Source organism: Theropithecus gelada, chromosome 11 (assembly GCF_003255815.1).
Source record: "Theropithecus gelada isolate Dixy chromosome 11, Tgel_1.0, whole genome shotgun sequence".
NCBI lineage: Eukaryota > Metazoa > Chordata > Mammalia > Primates > Cercopithecidae > Theropithecus > Theropithecus gelada.
The window spans coordinates 65686138-65706748 of record NC_037679.1 but is presented as its reverse complement, the minus strand read 5'-3'; the positions used below and the strand labels follow the sequence as shown (position 1 = coordinate 65706748).

General features: G+C 40.5%; 1 protein-coding gene, 1 long non-coding RNA gene and 1 pseudogene across 3 annotated transcripts in view; 2 read left to right on the top strand and 1 right to left on the bottom strand.

Annotated features, from left to right (window-relative positions):
* LOC112634091 overlaps positions 1-20611 on the top strand; it is a 274927-nt gene that overhangs the window by 140391 nt on the left and 113925 nt on the right. The gene's annotated exons all lie outside the window — the stretch shown is intronic.
* RFX4 (regulatory factor X4) overlaps positions 1-20611 on the bottom strand; it is a 179309-nt gene that overhangs the window by 129021 nt on the left and 29677 nt on the right. The window lies entirely within an intron of this gene.
* On the top strand, positions 11506-12395 carry LOC112634089 (annotated as a pseudogene).

The window sequence follows — 20611 nt, the reverse complement described above, 5'->3', positions numbered from 1 at the left end:
GTTGTTGGGAGGATGAAGTGAAATGAGCTAGCCGTCTGCGGAGAAAGGTTGTCCTTGGCTATGCCTGGCCGGCCAGGGGGCGTTTGGAGCAATTCTGTCTGCTGGGATCTGCTGCTATGGAAGATTTACAGGGGCAAAGACAACCGTATCGCCAAGGACCTCACAAGGCAAACACACACCAGGGGACGTCACAGCTCCATATAGGAGACGGCACTTGAGCTGAGCCCTGAAGGGATGGTTGAGGTTTTTAAAAGATAATGTTGTTTTATATTCACAAAAGTAATGCTTGTTCATCTTTTTAAAATGAAGAAAGTATGGAGAAAATATCTCAGAATCCAAGCCCCTCTCAACAGAGGGAACGACTGTTACCTTTTTATCCTATTTGCCTCGTCTTTTTTCAGGGTTCTTTTACACACAAACACATACATATCTACGCTTAAAACATGTGAGGGTCATACAGTCCATCCTAGTTTGTAACCTGCCCTGTTCATTTTGAAGAGGACGCGTCAGACTCTGGGAGGAGGCCACCAAGGGAGAGGGTACTCCAAGAGTCAGAAGCAGCAGGAGGAAAGGCAAGGAACTGGGACCTGGAGCCCAGGGAAGATGCACGTGGTCCCATCGGTGGAGCCAGGGAAGCTCCCTGTTCTGGGATTCCATAGCAGTGTCTCCCACTCAGGCAATACTGCCTTTGTTATATAAGATTTTTTTCCCAGCTAAATTTTGTTATGGCCCCATTTCTGAGTATCAGTGAATAAAAAGAACTTGGCTTTGAGGACAAGCAGACATGGGTTTAAATTCCAGCATTGCCCCCAACTGTGTGGACTTTGAGCGGCAACTTGACTCATCCAAGCCTGAAGGCCCTTATCTAAAAAAATGTGAATCATAACTTATGTCACAAGGATGTTTTGAGGATTAAATATAATATGTTAAGAACTAGAACAAGAACAGTTTTTAAAAATGCCATACTAATAATAGCACTCATTGGTCAAGTACTTAGGCCAGGTACTGCACATCACTTTTCATATGCTACCTCATTTTATTCCTCCAAATATTGCTATGAAGAAATGTTATATCCCTATTTTATAAATAAGGAAGCAGAGCTTTGGTGAGGGTGAATAATTGCATGAGGCCATGTAGCTGGTGAATGCAGACAGGACCTCACTAGGTGCTCAGCAATCCAGTGGCTACAGATAGTGTTTAGAAGAGAACTGGTCTACCCCAAAGCCAATGTGGGCCCTCCAGCTCAGTCACCAAACAGGTGCTGTCCACCTCTGCTGGCTCCTTTCCTTAGATCACTGGCAACTTTGTGCCCAGGGTCTGAATGCCCAACCCTTTTCTTCTAAAGTAGGAGGTGTGTCACACCCAGGCCTGACCCTCCTATTTGATGGCTCTCTATCTTAGTTCTCCTGAAGTGCTGGCTATTTATTTACTCATTCATCAGATATTCATTGAGTGTCTGCTACATTTCAGCCCCATGACAGGTGTTAAAGGGTAAGAAAAAGCAGACATAGTCACTGCTGTCTTGAGGTCATAAATTATCAGCCAATTGAATGTAAGTCCAAGTCACGTACAGTGGTACGCACCTATAGTCCCAGCTACTTGAGAGGCTGATCTGGGAGGATCACTTGAGCCCAGCAGTTCGAGACCAGTCTGAGCAACATGGCAAGACCCGATTTCAAAAGTAAAGTAAAATTAAAACAAAACAAAACAAAAAGAAACCCCAAACTTTAAAAGTAAGTCCTAGGCAAGAGCTGTGAAGTGCAGGTCCAGAATGCTATAGCAGCACCAAATGTAGGGTGTGAGCCTGGCTTGGGGATCTGAGGAGGAGCAAGAACCTTACCTAGGTAAAGAGAGTAGAGAGTAGGGGAACACATTTTAGGTAAATGGAAACAGCCATAATTGATAAAGAGACTTTAGGAACTGGTCCTGCCAAATGCCTTTTCATTTTCACTGGGAGAAATGCCTTGAACCAAACAAGATTCATCCGTAAAGCATCATTTCAGGCCAGCAGGATTCCTGGAGCCATTCGCAGGCACACCTGCAGTGCCCCCCTGCAGTGCCCCCCTGCAGTGCCCCCCTGCTGGTCCCGCCAAGGCTGGAGAGCTGCAGTCTGCTTTAAAAAAAAGCTCCTGCCAAGATGCTGCCCTGGCGCCTGGTCTTCTTGCCACTGTGTTCTGCTCCCACTTTGCAGTAATGATTCCTAACACGGTGCAGGGATCTCAGTCCAGTTCCCAGTAGTGAGCATCTCTGCTCTCCTCTCTGCATCTACCCCCAATATAAACTCTGGGGCCAAATTTCCAGGCTCAAATCCCAGCTCCACTACTTATTAGCCATGTGACCTTGAACACCATTTTGGTTCCTCAGTTTCATTATCTGTAAGATAGGGATAATAATAGGACCAACCTCATACCGCTATCGTGAGTATTAATTGAACCACTTCTGGTTCAAAGGACTTGCTATCTAAGTGTTCCCTGTTCCTATAATTGCTATTGCTTATCCAGAGGGACCATGCGGCTGGCTCCGTGAGGTTTGGCAAGCTCTGCAGCTGGGAGGGTTATTCACTCTGTGCTCCCTCAGCACCTGACTGCTCCCCAGCAAAGTCCCCATGGTCGCTGCCCATGGATTGTTTTAATCCATTCAGGCTGCAGTAACAAAATACCATAGACTGGGTGGTTTTAAACACAGAAATTGATTTCTCATAGTTTTGGAGGCTTGGAAGTCCAAGATGAAGGCATCAGTGATTTGGTGTCTGGTGAGGGTCTGCTTCCTGGTTCAAAGACAGCTGTCTTCTCGCCCTGTGTTCACACATGGCAGAAGGGGTGAGGGAGCTCTCTGGGGCCTCTTTTATAAGGAGACACTAATCCCATTCACAAGGGCTGAGCCCTCATGACCTAACACTTCCCCAAAGCCTCATCTCCAAATACCATCACATTGGGGGTTAGAGCTTCAACATTTGAATTTGGGGGGAATACAGACATTCAGTCTGCAGCACTGACCACTGTGCCTGCCTTGTTAGCTTGTAAGCTCTGCAGGGTGCAGACCTTGCTCACCATTGGGTCTCCAGCACCCACATGTGGTAGGGGCTCAGGAAGCATTTGTGGAATGAGTGAATGAATAAAATGACATCACAATTAAAAGTGGAGTGATTCAGTAACATACAAAAAACATGATTTCATGTATTAAATGTTCATATAAAAAACATATGATTTCAGTAACATACAACACTGCAGTACTACCGGGGAATGTTTATTAAGGACTTATATTGTGCCAGGCACTGTGGAGAGCTCTTCATGGTATGGCATTTAGCTTTCACAGCTGCCCTAGAAAGTGAACAGTTTAACACATGTGAAACATCAAATGCAGGGCCTTAGTGTACTTAGTGCTTAATCAATGTTAGTCCTAATTATTAGTATTATCCCCATTTACAGAGGAAGAAACTAAGGCTCAGAGAAGTGAAGGAATTTGTCTGAGGTCACACAGTGAGTGGCAGAACAAAGACAAGGACCCAGGCTAGTCGACGTCAAAACCTCCCCAGACCCAAACATTTATGAGCCTCATTCTGTCTTCAAACTCACAGTACTGGACTGAAGATTTTAGAGAAGTTATTATCTGCCTCATCATTTCTTTTCTGCCTCCATGGCAAATGAATTCACACTTGGGAATCTATTCTAGAATATTTCTTGCCTGGAGCCAGTGTGGCAGAGTTTAACATTGAGGAAGCACATTTCTAAATTAATTACTTCTTTTCAAATCCCAGGAAAGGTTCAAGTTTATGTGAGTCTCAAATTTCACTTCAAAGTTCTAATTCTATTTCCTTTCATTATACTGACCTGGCTGCACCTGGTCAGACCTCACCTGTTGGGAACATGGGGCTGCCAAAGGTTTCATTTCCCCTCATTCACCTCCTTTCCAGCCCCTGCAAAGGGCACCAGCTGATGAGCAGGGTGCCTGGCACCCAGGCCTTTGGCAGTGGGCATCAGCCTCTGGCAGCAAACCCTTCTCCCCCGTGGGAACGGGGCTAAATCCCAAACAAAACTGTGATGTTGGCAGCATTTGCTGTGAGGGGCCCACACCTGCTTCCTCTTGCCTCCTCTGGGTGAATTCCTTCATAATCTTGGAGTGGGAAAGAGGCTGTCTAACTTTGATACAAAATCAAAAAGCCATAAAAGAAAAGATTGATAAATTTTATGACATAAAAAATCCAAAATTTCTGCGTGAGGGGAAAAAAAAAACCACAACATGAGTACAAAGATAATGACTCGCTCGGGAAAACTGCAATCATTCCACAGACAATGGTCTCATCTGCCCACCATAGAAAAGAGCTCCTGTAAAAGTAGCAGGAAAAAGACCAAGAACCAAAAGCAAAAATAGGCGATGCACGTGACACACAGTTAATGGAAAAATTACAAATGCTCTTAAAAGGTGGAAAGATGGTCAGTTTTAACCAATGAACATAGAAATTACACCAAGATGACATCTCTTACTTATCAGATTGGCAAAAATCCAAATCACAACCACGCAACTCTGCTGTGAAGCTAATGGGAAACAGGTACCCTCCCACCTTGCAGGGGGAGAGTGAACCGTGCCTCCTGGCCAGACACAGTGGCTCACACCTATAATCCCAGCACTTTGGGAGGCTGAGGCAGGAGGGTCATAGTAAGACTCCGTCTCTACAAAAAAATTTTGAAAATTAGCTGGAAAGGCTGGGCACGGTGGCTCATGCCTGTAATTTCAGCACTTTGGGAGGCCACGGTGGGCAAATTGCTTGAGCTCAGGAGTTCGACCAGCCTTGGCAACATGGTAAAACGCCATCTCTATAAAAAATTAGCCAGGCATGGTGGTGCATACCTGTACTCCCAGCTACTCAGAAGGCTGAGGTGGGAGCCATCACCTGAGCCTGGGAGGCTGAGGCTGCAGTGAGCCGTGATTGCACCACTGCATTGCAGCCTGAGTGACAGAGAAAGACCCTATCTCAAAAACAAAAACTAAACAAAACAACAAAACAAACAAACAAAACCCAGGGCTTCTCTGTATGGAAGGTCATTTGGCAGAATCTACTGAAATCCCATGTACCCTTTATCCAGCAGCCCCAGGTCTGTGAACTGATCCTACAGCTATACCTGGACACATCTGAAACGATGCATACACAAGGTTATTTGTTGCAGCTTGTCTGTAGCAGCAAAAGTTTGGAAACAGCACAGGCGTTTATCTGGATAACTAAATTAGAATGCATCTTCACAACGGGATACTATGCAAGTATTTTTTTTTTTTAAGATGAAAACCAAAAAAGAATGAGGACACTTTCTATATTCTTACTGATATGGAACACTCTGGTTTTTATTATTAAGTGAAAAAAGCAAGTCACAACACAGTGCATATAGTATGCCACTTTTTTGTGTTAAAAAAGTAACAAATGGCTGGGCACGGTGGCTCATGCCTGTAATCTCAGTACTTTGGGAGGCCGAGTCAGGTAGATCACTTGAGGTAAGGAGTTTGAGAACAGCCTAACCAATATGGCAAGACCTTGCCTCTACAAAATCACAAAAATTAGCCGGGCATGGTGGTGCATGCCTGTAATCCTAGCTACTCAGAAGGATAAAACAGGAGAATCGCTTGAACCTGGGAGATGGAGGCTGCAGTGAGCCAAGATGGCACCACTGCATTCCAGCCTGGGTGACAGAGCAAGACTCTGTCTCAAAAAAAAAAAAAAAAAAAAAAGGAACACATATTTGAATTTTTCATTTGCATAAGGAAATACTCGAAGAATACATGATAAACAAAAGTGTTTATTACTAGGAAGCTGGAGTAGAGGGTTGCAGGGGAAGATGGGGGTGAGACCAAGACTTCTCAATGAGTACCTTTTAAAGCATTTTGATTGTTGGACCATATGGCTGTATAATCTATTCAAAACTATTCTAACTTTTAAGTATGAACAAATTAAAAAGATCCTATAGGGGAGGGGCATCCAAAGGAAGAATCTACTCAAATGGATAAGTGGTCCTGGAGTGCCAAAAACTGAAAGCAAATTATAAACACCCATAATCTAGTGAGGCTTTATGGTCTATTTTGTTTTCCTAATATCCATATGCTTACTGAGCACCTACCATGTACCAGGCCCTACTATGTTAAGTGTTGGTGAGATACAGTCAGACACAGTGCCTTCCCCTCAAGATGTTTTGGCCCCATGGAGAGACTAAATGGAGGGTGGAGGGGCCTTGGCCTGGCAGTGTGCTCGAAGCCCAGAGGAAGCAGTACGTCCTTCTTCCCCAGAGGAGTGGGGAAGGTCAGCTGGAGAAGAAAGGACAGATAGGCTGACACTGCGGGCAGAATGGGCAGCCCTTGATGACACTGTGGGCACAGAGGTGAGGAACGGGAGGAGCCAAGGAGGCCATCTTAAATCACAGCCTAAACACTGGGGCCGCGCCAGCCAGCTAGCAGTCTCAACCCTGGGTTCCCAGCCAGCACTAAAACTGCAGCAGACACCCCATGGGGGCAATCCAATTCTTTGCAAGTGACCCAGGAGGTTTCTCCTGTTGAACCTGTCCTCCCAGTTTCTCTAATTTCTTCCAACCCTCTAACACCAGCCTAGTCTAAGGCCTCAAACTTGGAGTAGGTAGCAGCCCTGATGTGTCTTCCTGGCTTGAATCCACCTGCATAGAACCTCCACACCAACCTTCCGAAAACACCACTTTGATTTGTCACTCCTCAGCCAGCTCCTTCAGTGACACCTCAGACCTCAAATTCTAGACTCCTTGTTTGGAATTCAGGTCCCTCAGGGATGTGGCCCAAACTCATTCCTAGCCCTGTTTGCCATGATTCTTCAACCTCTCTGCTCAAGCCAACCTGGAAAACTCTCCAAGCTCAAGACCAGTCTCGTAGCTTTCTGCCTCCCCCATTTTCCCATCACTGCAGGAACCACATGGATCCTTTGAGGGCCAAGACAAATGTCACCTCCTCCAAAATGCCTTCCCCAGAGTCACCTTCCAATCTCGTGACCTCTCCAAACTTCAGCATGCATAATTAGTAAATCACCTGCAAGTATTACTAAAATACAGAGCATGTGTCAATGAGTCTGGGATGGGCCTAAAATATTGCATTCCTAACAAGCTTCCAGGAAGGTCTATGCTCTAGGTCAGTACCACACTTGGTTTGGCAAGGTCTTAAGTACGCCTCATATCCTTTGAATGAAGTCGATCACATATGGCCTTGCATTATGAATATTCAAGTATGTGCCTTAACTTCTTTTCTCGATTGAAAATTCATTGAGAGCAGGGATCCATGGAAAAGACAGTTTATGTAGTCGAAAGAGAGCCAGCAATAAAATCAGATAGCTCTAAATTCAAGTCTTAACTCTACCACTTACTTGCTATGACATTGAATAAGTCACATAATCTCTGAATCTCAGTTTCTTCATCTGTAAAATGGGGAGAAAAAATACTTTCCCTCCAGAGGATTAAAAGAAATCATGGTTGTGATTATGCCCAGCATACTGCCTGGTGCTGAATATATTTTAATATTGGCTCCCTCCTCTTTCTTTCCTTAAATAATTTTGGGATTTCCATAGAGTCTAGCATGTAGTAGGTGCTCAGGGAATCTTCTGGGCCCAACTTTTGCAGAAACTTCTGTTCTACCCATACAACTCTGTCCAATCCACACTGCTGAGCTTTCCTCTCTGGATATGATGCTCCAATAGTCACTGACTTTTTAATATTTTACAGTCACAATCCTCCTGTTTGTTGGTGAGTATGCCATCAGAAGCATACATATCTACTGACATCTGCTAGTGGAAAAATGCAATTGTTTAGGTTGGAAGTGAGAACTCATGAGACCTGAATTATGGCAAATAACCCATCCACTCTTGCTCGGTTTCTTCACCTATCAGGCATTTAGGACTTGACCCCACTGGTCCAGGGTTTTCTTTCCAACTGCATTCCATCAAAAAATATCAGTCCCATATCACATTTCCTCACACTCACTGAGTCTCTAGCGAATCAACTAAATTAATCTTTTCTGGGTTGCTAAGCGGACATAACAGAGCATTTGACAGATATCAGAAGGCCTCAGTAACAGTCCTGATTCTGACACTAACTAGGAGTGTGATCTCTGGCAAATCACATCCCTTCTCTGAGCCTTAGTTTCCTTAACTGTAAAACAGGAGAGTTGGGCCAAGATGATCCATAAAATCTCATACTCTTTTATTCTAGGCTAACAAACTGAATAGTCTCCCATTCCGAGCAGCACATTTTCATTTTGACCAGGTCCTTGGTGCTGATAGTGAAAGGCTCATGCCAGCAAAAGAAGTCCTCTCAGTAGGCAGAATGTTGACCTGTCTCAAATCACACCCCGAGAAGGCATTTTTTCCATTGGCCTGGTCCAGGGATACATTCTATGGCAGGCCACCCAATAGCCAATTGTTCATTTTTTCCTGCTTGCTAATCAAACCCCAGTTTTATCCAAGGCAATATTATGATAGCCCAAGAGGTAAACCATGATTTTTCTAAGCCAAGAGTTGGTAAACTTTTTCTGCAAAGAGCCAGATAGTCAATATTTTAGGCCCTGTGGGTCACACACAGTCTATTCCTTTTCTTCTTCTTCCCCCCAACCTCCACACACACTCTTTAAAAATGAAAATAAAGGCCAGGCGCGGTGGACTTTGGGAGGCCGAGGCAGGCGGATCACGATATCAAGAGATCGAGACCATCCTGGCCAACATGGTGAAACCCCATCTCTACCAAAAAAAAAATACAAAAATTAACTGGGCATGGTGGTGAGCTCCTGTAGTCCCAGCTACTCGGAAGGCTAAGGCAGGAGAATCGCTTGAACCCGGGAGGCGGAGGTTGCAGTGAGCCAAGATCACAACACTGCACTCCAGCCTGTGACAGAGTGAGACTCCATCTCAAAAAATAAAGTAAAATAAAATAAAAATGAAAAAAATTATTAGATCATGGGATGTATAAAAACAGCCCACAGGCTAGATTTGATCTGTGGTCAGTCCAGTTATCATAATCTTATTCTTTGGACAAATTCTCTTTCATCCTCCCTTTCAGCTATAAATGATAGAGTTCTGGACAAAAACAACATAAAATAAGTCTATTGGGGGCTTCTGGGAAAGATTTTGTTGTTTTCTGATAAAAGAGAGACACACAAGAAGAAAAGTAACTGGCACCTCCCCTTGTTCCATTTTCCTGTCTTAAATGTGGACCTGATGCCTGGACCTGCAGCAGCTACCTTGTGATTATGAAGTACTAACACGGGGACAAAATACCAACAATGTAGGGGACTCAGCAGAAAGACATAAAGAGCCTGGGTCCTGGAGGATGTTGAACTGTTGAATAAACCCTGGAACCTCATCCTTCCCGTCTTTGGTTAAATAAAATAATAAATACCTACATCATTTAAACCATCAGGTTTCTGTCTCTTAAAATCCAAAGCTTTCTTTTGGATTTTTGTTTTTTGAGATGGGGTCTCACTCTGTCACACAGGCTGGTGTGCAGTGGCATGATCTTGGTTCACTGCAACCTCCACCTCCCCAGCTCAAGCAATCCTTCCAACTCAGCCTCCTGAGTAGCTGGGACCACAGGTCAAAGCATTCTTAACATGCTAAAGCAGAGTGGTTTTTTCCTCATAAGTAATTTTTTTTTTTTTTGAGACGGAGTCTTGCTCTGTTGCCCAGGCTGGAGTGCAGTGGCCGGATCTCAGCTCACTGCAAGCTCCGCCTCCCGGGTTTACGCCATTCTCCTGCCTCAGCCTCCTGAGTAGCTGGGACTACAGGCGCCCGCCACCTCGCCCCGCTAGTTTTTTGTATTTTTTAGTAGAGACGGGGTTTCACCGTGTTAGCCAGGATGGTCTGGATCTCCTGACCTCGTGATCCGCCCGTCTTGCCACCGCGCCCCGCTCCTCATAAGTAATTTTTAAAACTTCAACCATGTCCTGTAGTAAGCACCGGGGTTACAACAGTAAACCACACAACATTCCTGCCTTCTTGGGGCTTTCTAGTCTAGTAAACGAGATGACAAGGCACAATCAAATATTGACACATCAGATCAGTCACTAAATGGGGGTGATGAGCTCTACTCTTGGTGTTCCTACTGGCAAATTATGAAATCTCCAATGCCAAGTCTTTGAAACATGACGGTTTATTACTTTCTGAGAGGCAGACAAGTGCAAAAAACACTATAAAAGACTAATGCTGAAAGGCAGACATATAGACCTAAGTTCAAATCTCAACTCTACCACTTAACAGCTATGTGACTTTGGGCAAGATTCTTGATATCTGCTAGAGGGGAAAAATGCAATTTGGGCCAGGTGCAGCGGCTCACGCCTGTAATCCCAGCACTTTGGGAGGCTAAGGCAGTCAGTTCACGAGGTCAAGAGATCGAAACCATGCTGGCCAACATGGTGAAACCCCATCTCTGCTAAAAATACAAAAATTAGCTGGATGTGGTGGCACGTGCCTGTAGTCCCAGCTACTCAGGAGGCTGAGGCAGGAGAACTGCTTGAACCCGAGAGGCAGAGGTTGCAGTAAGCTGAGATGACTGCACTCCAGCCTGGCAATAGAGCGAGACTCCATCTTAAAAAAAGAAGCAATTTGGAGTGGGCTAAGGACTTGAGGGGAATTTGAATGCAAGTAGGCTTCAGCTTCAATTTCTACACATGGAAGTAAAGCTCATAATCATAAGCCGCCTCTTTGGACTATTGTGAGAAAGAAATGAGATCATGGAATTAAAGCACTTCTCATTGCTCAGTAAATGATAGCTATATATACATATTAACTATAAATAAATATATATATATAATTTTGCTTAACAATATATTCTTAGAAAAAAGACTGGAAGGAAACACAAAAACATCAGGAGTGGTTATCTCTACATAGTGGGATTAGAGGCAATTATTTTCTTTCCTCAGATATTTTTCCAAATATATGTACACATAACTTTTAAAGTTGTGGGACTTTTTTAAATGTGATCTTTGTGTTTTGAAAATAAATGCAAAATGTGAACTGAAACTCCTTTATTCTTTTATCTGGACAAGAGTCATGTGGCCCATGTTCTAGATCTAGCACTGGTATTGACTTCTTGTATAATCTTAGAAAGGCACGTCACTTCTCTAGGTCTCAATTTCCTTGTCTAAGAGTTGTTGATAATCAGACTTCCAGTTCCCTCCATGATAAAGTAGCTTGCACTAGATTAACTCACCCACCAAATTGTAAAAGCTAGAAAATATATAAATAGCTATTTGAAAACATTGGAGAGCAATAAATGCAGACAGGACTAGAGGAACTACAAGCCTTGAAATAAAGGAAGCACCACAAGTAAGCTCTACAGTCACCTTGGCGTTTTCCTGAAAGATCTTTCCAAATTGCTACACTGGGAAATAGAACCCAAGCAAAGAGTATAGTCTATTGAGCTAAGGAGAGTTTGGGGATAACAGAGTAGCTAATATCTAAGGAGCAAAATCCCAAAGAGAAGAGAACTTTAAAGAGACACCTCTTTCCCATCTTGCAAGATGGCGGGTGAAAAAGTTGAGAAGGCAGATACTAAAGAGAAGAAACCGGAAGCCAAGAAGGCTGATGCTGGTGGCAAGGTGAAAAAGGGTAACCTCAAGGCTAAGAAGCCCAAGAAGGGGAAGCCCCATTGCAGCCGCAACCCTGTCCTTGTCAGAGGAATTGGCAGGTATTCCCGATCTGCCATGTATTCCAGAAAGGCCATGTAGAAGAGGAAGTACTCAGCCGCTAAATCCAAGGTTGAAAAGAAAAAGAAGGAGAAGGTTCTTGCAACTCTTACAAAACCAGTTGGTGGTGACAAGAACGGCGGTACCCAGGTAGTTAAACTTCGCAAAATGCCTAGATATTATCCTACTGAAGATGTGCTTCGAAAGCTGTTGAGCCACAGCAAAAAACCCTTCAGTCAGCACGTGAGAAAACTGCGAGCCAGCATTACCCCCGGGACCATTCTGATCATCCTCACTGGATGCCACAGGGGCAAGAGCGTGGTTTTCCTGAAGCAGCTGGCTAGTGGCTAGTTACTTGTGACTGGACCTCTGGTCCTCAATCAAGTTCCTCTACAAAGAACACACCAGAAATTTGTCATTGCCACCTCAACCAAAATCGATATCAGCAATATCAAAATCCCAAAACATCTTACTGATGCTTACTTCAAGAAGCAGCAGCTGCGGAAGCCCAGACACCAGGAAGGTGAGATCTTCTACATAGAAAAAGAGAAGTACGAGATTACAGAGCAGTGCAAGACTGATCAGAAAGCTGTGGACTCACAAATTCTACCAAAAATCAAAGCTGTTCCCCAGCTCCAGGGCTACCTGTGATCTGTGTTTGCCCTGACGAATGGAATTTATCCTCACAAATTGGTGTTCTAAATGTCTTAAGAACCTCATTAAATAGCTAACTACCAAAAAAAAAAAAAAAAAAAAGAAAGAGACAAACATACTTGTATTCAAATTACCCCTCAAATCCTTAGCCCACTCCAAGCTATACATGCAGAGTGAGTAACCAAGAAACTGAGGGGAAAGTAGCAGCTTAGAGACTAAAGAGCCAATCATTAATTGGTTAAGGTTGGAGTCTAAGCTGGGTCAAAGTAGAGGGAAGTTGGTAAACACCCAGAAAGGCCAGGCTTTAGGAATAAAAACCATACCCTAGTAGTACAGACAAAAAGCGAAATATACTAGGTTTGACAAGATTAAGGAGATCTGCTAGCTCTCTCTCTCTGCCTGCTAGAACAAAACTCAGTACTTGTTGGAGAAAGTTAACATCCTTCACCCAAAGGCTCTTCAACTTTGCATCCATAATGTCCAGTATTGGATAAAAAACTATGAGGTGTTATGGAAAAACCTCAAAAGGACCAAAAATACCTGAAATCCAAGAAATAGCCAGATAATAGAAATAGATCCAGAGATAATTCAGATACTAGACTTAGCAGACAGGAACTTTAAAATAACTATGGATAATATGTTTGAGGAGATAGGGAAAAATATGGTCAAATTAGAGGAAATGATGGACAAAACAGATGAAAAATGGAGAATATCAATCAAGATTTAGAAACTATGAGAAAAGAATCAATTGGACCGCCTACCACAGAAGAATACAATATCTGAAATTAAGATCACTTGGATGGGTTTAATAGAAGACTAGACACGATAGAAAATGGGAATTTAGAACTGAAAGGCAGGTCAATTAAAAAAATACAAAACTGAGGTACAAAGGAATGAAGATGGACAAACCAGAGCAAAACATAAAAAAAGAGGTATAATCAAAGGTCTAATATTCATGTAACTGCAGCTCCAGAAGATGAGAAGAGTGAGGAAGACAAAATATTTGAAGAGACAATGGCAAAGAATCTGCAAATTTGATGAAAGACAACATACACATTAAAGAAGCTCAGTGATCCCCAAGAAGAATAAAAACAAGCAAGCCGTATCTATGCACATCATAGTCAAACTACTGAAAACCAAAGACAATGAAAAAAATTTTAAATCAGCCAGAGACAAAAAGACACATTGCATTCAAAGGAGTAAAAATACGTCTGATGACTAACTTTTCAATAGACATTTTTGGACCCCAGAAGACAGTGGAATAACTTAAAAGTGTTGAAAGGAAAATTAAAATTTAAAAAAATCTCACCAACCTAGAATTTTATCACTAGCAAAAATATCCTCCAACAATATATGTGAAATAAAGATGTGTTTCATGATCTACACTATACCACACAGTATGATAATAAATCTGCAAGGAATTTCTCTGAGTTAAAGAAAAAATGATTCCAGATAGAAGCATGAAACTGCTGACAGGAAGAAAGAACCCTGGAGAGGGTAAATTTGTGAATAAATAAAAATAAATATTGACTGCTTAAAACAATAATAATTATGCCTTGTGGGGTGTATAACATATGTAGAAGATGTATACATTAAAATGAGAGCTCAGAAGATGAGAAAGAGGAAAATGAGGTTAAAATATGATGGTGTTCTTCCCCTGTGCTTGAAGTGAGGGAAGGAGTAATGTGAGGTAGATGTATTAATAAGTGAAGAATGCAAAAATGCATATTGTAATCCCCAATAGTACCACTCTAAGAGAATGTATAATTGAAAAGCTAGCAGAAGAAAACATCGAATATTTTTAAAAATTCTATTAATCCCTTCCCAAAAAGCTAAAAAGTAAGAATAAAGGAATAAAGACAGATGGGACGAATAAAAAATAAATAGTAAGTTTGTTGACTTAAACTCAATAATGTCAGTAACAATATTAAATTTAAATGGTCTAAATTCAAAGATTATCAGACTGGGTTTTGTTTTTCAAAAAAGCTATAGTTAAAAACTTTACTGAACTAAATATAGTAAGATTATATAGTAAGACTGAAAATAAAAAGATGAAAAAGATATACCGTAGCAACCCATGTGTAAAGAAAACTGGTGTAGCTGTATTAATATCAGACAAGATAGACTTCAAAGCAAAAAGTATTACTAGAGATAAGGTAGAAATATTTAACAATAATAAAAAAAGTCATTTCAATAAGAGGACATAGCAATCCTAAATTTCTAAGAAATTAATACTTCAAAATATATAAAGTAAAAATTAACAAAACTAAAAAGATAGACAGCTACAACCATAATCAGAGCTGGAGATATTAACATACCTGTCGCAATAACTGAGAGAACAAACAATAACAACAGTAAAACAGTAAGGATATGGAATATTTAAATAACATAATTAACTAAATTCACATAACTGATATCTATAAAACACTCCATCCAGTATACATTCAAAATGTACATTCAAAATGCAAAATACTCATTCTCCTCAAGTGCGCATGGGCATTAACCAAAATAGGTTATATGTTGGGACATTTAAAATGTACATTCAGCTGGGCGTGGTAGCTCACACCTATAATCCCAGCCCTTTGGGAGGCTGAGGTGGGTGGATCACTTGAGGTCAGGGGTTCAAGACCAGCCTGGTCAACATGTGAAACCCTGTCTCTACTAAAAATACAAAAATTAGCCAGGTGTGGTGACAGGCACCGGTAATCCCAGCTACGTGGAAGACTGAAGCAGGAGAATCACTTGAACTGGGACGTAGAGGCTACAGTGAGCTGAGATTGCTCCACTGCACTCCAGCCTGCGTGATGGAGTGAGGTTTTGTCCCAAAAACAACAACAACAAACCCAAAATGTACATTCAAAATGCAAAATATACATCCTTTTCAAGTGTGCATGGACATTAACCAAAATAGACTATATGTTGGGACAGACACTAAGTCTCAACAATTTCAAACTTTGAAATAATACAGAATATGTCCTCTGACCACGGTGGAACTAAAAGAGAAATCAACAACAGAAAGACAATTAGGATATCTATGAATGTTGGGACATTAAGCAACAGATTTCTAAATAAGCCAAGTAAAAGAAGAAATCACAATAAAAAATTGAAAATGTGTTTAACTGAATAATAATGAAAGTGTGGTATCAGAAAAATGTTGGGATTAATCGAGCAATGCTTACGGGAAAATTTTTGACTTTAAATGTATATCTTAGGAAAGGTTGAGAATCAATAATCTAAGCACCTATCTCAAAATCTGGAAAAAGACAGCATATTAAACTCAAAGAAAGTAGAAGGAAGGAAAAAAGATAAGAGCAGAAATGAATGCAATTCTTAAAAGATGTAAATTGAGAAAACAACAAAGCCAAAAGCTGGACCTTTGAAAAGACCATTAAAATTGATAGACCCTGGCAAGGCTGCTGAAGAAAAACAGAGAAAACATAAATTGCCAATATCAAAAATGAAAGAACATCAACATAGATGTTAAAAACATAACAAAAGTGGCCAGGCATGGTGGCTCATGCCTGTAATCCCAGCACTTTGGGAAGCTGAGGTGGGCAGATCACAAGGTCAGGAGTTCAAGACCAACCTGGCCAATGTGGTGAAACCCCATCTCTACCAAAAAAAAAAAAAAAAAAAAATTAGCCGGGCATGGTGGCGGATGCATGTAGTCCCAGGTACTCAGGAGGCTGAGGCAAGAGAATTGCTTGAGTCTGGCAGGCAGAGGTTACAGTGAGCCAAGATCATGCCATTGCACTGCAGCCTGGGCAAAAGAGTGAGACTCCATCTCAAAAAAAAATAAATAAATAAATAAAGGCAAAAGTAATAAAAGGAAAGTTTGAACATTATGTAAATAAACTTGAAAATTTAGATGAAACAAATTCCTTAAAAGTAACAATTTACTAAAAGTAAAAAAAGAAATAAAAATATAAATAATCTAATAACTATTTAGAAAATTGAATCCATCATCAAAAACTTTCCCTCAAAGAAAATTCCAAACCCAGTTGTTGAATTATTCCAAAGAGTTAAGAAATAAAGAATACCAATCTTATATAAACTCTTCAAAACAATAGAGAAGTATGAAACTTCCTACCCCTGTTCATGAGACCTGTATAATCTTGACACCAAAACCTGACAAGAACATCATAAAAAAGAAATATCATAGGCCACAAATCTCATGAACATAGACGCCAAAGTCCTTAATAAAATCCAGCCTGAAATATAGAAAAATCACACCCAGAAGTATATAGAAAGATCATACTTCTGACCAAGTATGATTTATTCCAGGAATGCATGTTTGACTTAACATTCAAAACTCAACCAATGTAATTCACAGTATTAATAGAATAAAGGAGAAAAATATATGATCATCAAAACAGATGTAGAAAAAGTGTTTGATAAAATTCAACACCCATTTAAGAAAAGTCTCTCAGAAAACCAAAGATAGAAGGGAATTTTCTCAACCTGATAATGAGTATGTACAAAAATCCACAGCAAATATCGCACCTAATGGTGAAACACTAAATGCTTTCACCACTTAGGTTGGGAAAAAGGCAATGATGTCCACTATCACTACGTCACCTCAAAATTGCACTAGAGGTCCCAGCCAGTACATAAGGCACACAAAACAAATAAAAATACAAAGATTATAAAGGAAGATGCAAAGCTGTCATTATTCTCAGGTGACATGATGATGTTCATAGAACGTTCAAAAAATGCAAATTTTAAATTAATAAGCAAATTTAGCAAAGTGGCTAAATACAAAGTTATCTAAATAATTGCATTTTAATATGCTAGCAACTAACAATGAGAAAAAACTTCAAATGTACTACTTACTTTAGCATTGAAAAACATCAATTATCTAGGAATAAGTCTAAAGAAAGATGTGTAAAACCTCTACAGTGAAATCTACAAAACACTGCTGGGAAAAATTAAAGATGATCCAAATACTTGGAGGCCTAATGCAACATATGTTAATTGGAAATTTGATGTTGTTAAGGTGTTCTTCCCAAATTTCTTATAGATTCAATGCAATCCCCATCAAAAATCCTAGCAGGTATTTTGCATATGTGAAAAAATGACAACTAATTCTAAAATCAATATGGAATGGTTAAGAATGTAGATTAACCAAAGCAATACTGAAGAAGTAAACAAGAACAAGAGGGCTTATGCACCAGATATCACGACTTATTGTATAGGTGCAGTAATAAAGACTGTAGTATTAGCCCAAAAATAGACAGTAAGGCCAACAGTTTGGAATAAAACTCCAGACCCAGATCCAAATATATATAATCTGCCAATTTATGATGAAGGCACCACTGGAACTCAGTGGATAAAGGGTGACCTTTTCAAGAAATCATGCTCTATCAGTTAATTAATAAGAAAAAAAAAGAACTTTGACTCCTCCTTCACACCATACACAAAAGTTCCAGATGAACTATTGATATAAAAATGAAAGGTAAAATAGTAAAGCTGCTAGATGATCTGTTAAAAAGATCTTCATGAACTTCAGGTAAGCAAAAATTTCTTAATAGGATACCAAAGCACTAACTATAAAAGAAAAACATTAATAAATTGAATTTTATTAGAATGAAAAACTTGTGTTCATAAAAGTTACCATTATGAGAATAAAAAGGCAACCCACAAACCAAGAGAAGATATTTGTAATACTTTTACCTGGCAAATATTAATATCTCCTATTCAAGATATAAAAACAACTCTTACAAACCCTTAAGGGGAAAACCAACAACATAATTTTTAAAAAACACACAGGCAAAAGACGTGAAGAAGGGCCGGGTGCGGGGGCTCACGCCTGTAATCCCACCACTTTGGGAGGCCGAGGCGGGAGGATCTCGAGATCAGGAGTTCAAGACCAGCCTGGCCAATATGCTGAAACCCTATCTCTACTAAAAATACAAAAATTTGTCAGGCATGGTGGCATGTGCCTGTAATCCCAGTTACTTGGGAGACTGAGGCAGAAGAATCACTTGAACCTGGGAGGCAGAGGTTGCAGTGAGCCGAGATCATGCCACTGCACTCCAGCCTGGGTGACACAGCAAGACTCTGACTCAAAAAAAAAAGACATGAAGAGATAATTCACAAAAGATATACAAATGCCTAATAAGCATATAATAAGATGCTATACTCATTATTTATCAGAAAAAATGCAACCAAAATGACATACGCTATACACCCATGAAAATAGCTAATATTAGAAGGAATGGCTATCTCAAATGTTGACAAGGAAGTGAAACACTGAAACTTTTATAAATTGATAGTGGGAGTCTAAATCGGCACAACCACTTTAGGAAACTGTTTCGGCAGTATCTACTAAAACTAAATATACCTATACATTACAATCTAGCAATTCTACTCCTGGGAACATACCAACAAAAATAAGTGCTCATGTTCACCAAAAGATATACAAGAATGTTCAGAACTCCAATCCTCAAATTCCTTCAAAATAATGAAAGAGGAGGGAACACATTCAAATTTATCCTATGAGGCCAGCATTATCATGATATGAAAGCCAGATAAAGATACTACAAGAAAAGAAAACTACAGGCTAATATCCCTTATAAATATTGATGCAGGCCAGGTGCGGTGGCTCACACCTATAATACCAGCACTTTGGGAGGCCAAGGAGGGTGCATCACCTGAGGTCAGGAGTTGGAGACCTGCCTGGCCAAAAACATGGTGAAACCCCATCTCTACTAAAAATACAAAAAATTAGTTGGGTGTGGTGGCGGGCGCCTGTAATCCCAGCTATGTGTGAGGCTGAGACAGGAGAATTGCTTGAACCTGGAAGGCGGAGGTTGCAGTGAGCCAAGATTGTGCCATTGCACTCCAGCCTGGGCAAAAGAGTGAGAGTCCATCTAAAAAATATAGATAGATAGATAGATAGATAGATAGATAGATAGATAGATGCAAAAATCCTCAGCAAAATACTAACAAACAGAATTCAGCAGCACAGTAAAAGGATTACAGATCATGACCAAATGGGATATATTCCGTGAATGCAAGGATGGTTTGGCATAAAATCAATAAATACATTATATCAATTGATTTCTGTTTGCCAGACCATCCTTGCATTCAAGGAAGGAAAACTACATAACTATTTCAACTGATGGTTCCTACAAAATGAAGGAAAACTACGTAACCATCTCAACTGATGGAGAAAAAAAATATGACAAAACTCAACACCATTTTATGACAAAAGCACTCAATAAACTAAGAACAGAAGAGCATTACCTCAACATAATAAAGGTCATATTTTAAAAAACAACAGCTAACGAAGGTGAGAGACTGAAAGCTTTTTCTCTAGAATCAGGAACAAGACAAGGTTGCCTCCATTCACCACTTCTATTTGAAATAGTACTGGAAGTCCTAGCCACAGCAATTTGGCAAGAAAAAGAAATAAAAACATTCCAAATTATTAAAAGGAAATAATTATTATTATTATTATTTTTTGAGATGTAGTCTCACTCTGTCACCCAGGCTGGAGTGCCGTGGTGCAATCTTGGCTCACTGCACCCTCTGCCTCCCAGATTCAAGCTATTTTCATGCCTCAGCCTCCCAAGTAGCTTGGATTACAGGTGTCTGCCACCATGCCCAGCTAATTTGTGTATTTTTAGTAGAGATGGGGTTTTGCCATGTTGGCCAGGCTGGTTTTGAACTCCTGACCTCAGGTGATCCACCTCCCTCGCCCTCCCAAAGTGCTGGGATTACAGGTGTAAGCCACTGCGTTCGGCCGAAATGATCTTATATGTAGAAAACTCCAAAGATTTAACACATACCCAAACACAAAAGTACTGTTAAAACTAATGAATGAATTCAGCAAAGTTGCAGGACACAAAATCAGCACACAATAATCAGTTGCATTTCTATACACTAAGAATGAGTAATCTCAAAAGGAAATTAAGAAAATCTCATGTACAATAGCATCAAAAAGAATAAAATACTTAGGAATAAACTTAACCAAGGAAGCAAAACACTTGTACACTGAAAACTACTAAATGTTGTTGCTGAAAGAAACTAAAGACACCAAATAAATGGAAAGACATCCTGTGTTCATGGATTGGAATACTTACTATTAAGATGTTAAAACTACCCAAAGCAATCTATCTATAGATTCAATGCAATGCCTATCAAAAACCCAGTGGCATTTTTTTTTTTTTTTTTTTTGCAGAAATAGAAAAATCCATTCTAAAATTCATATGGAATCTCAAGGGACTTTGAATAGCCAAAACGATCTTGAAAAAGAAGAACATGAGAGGTCACACATTTCCTG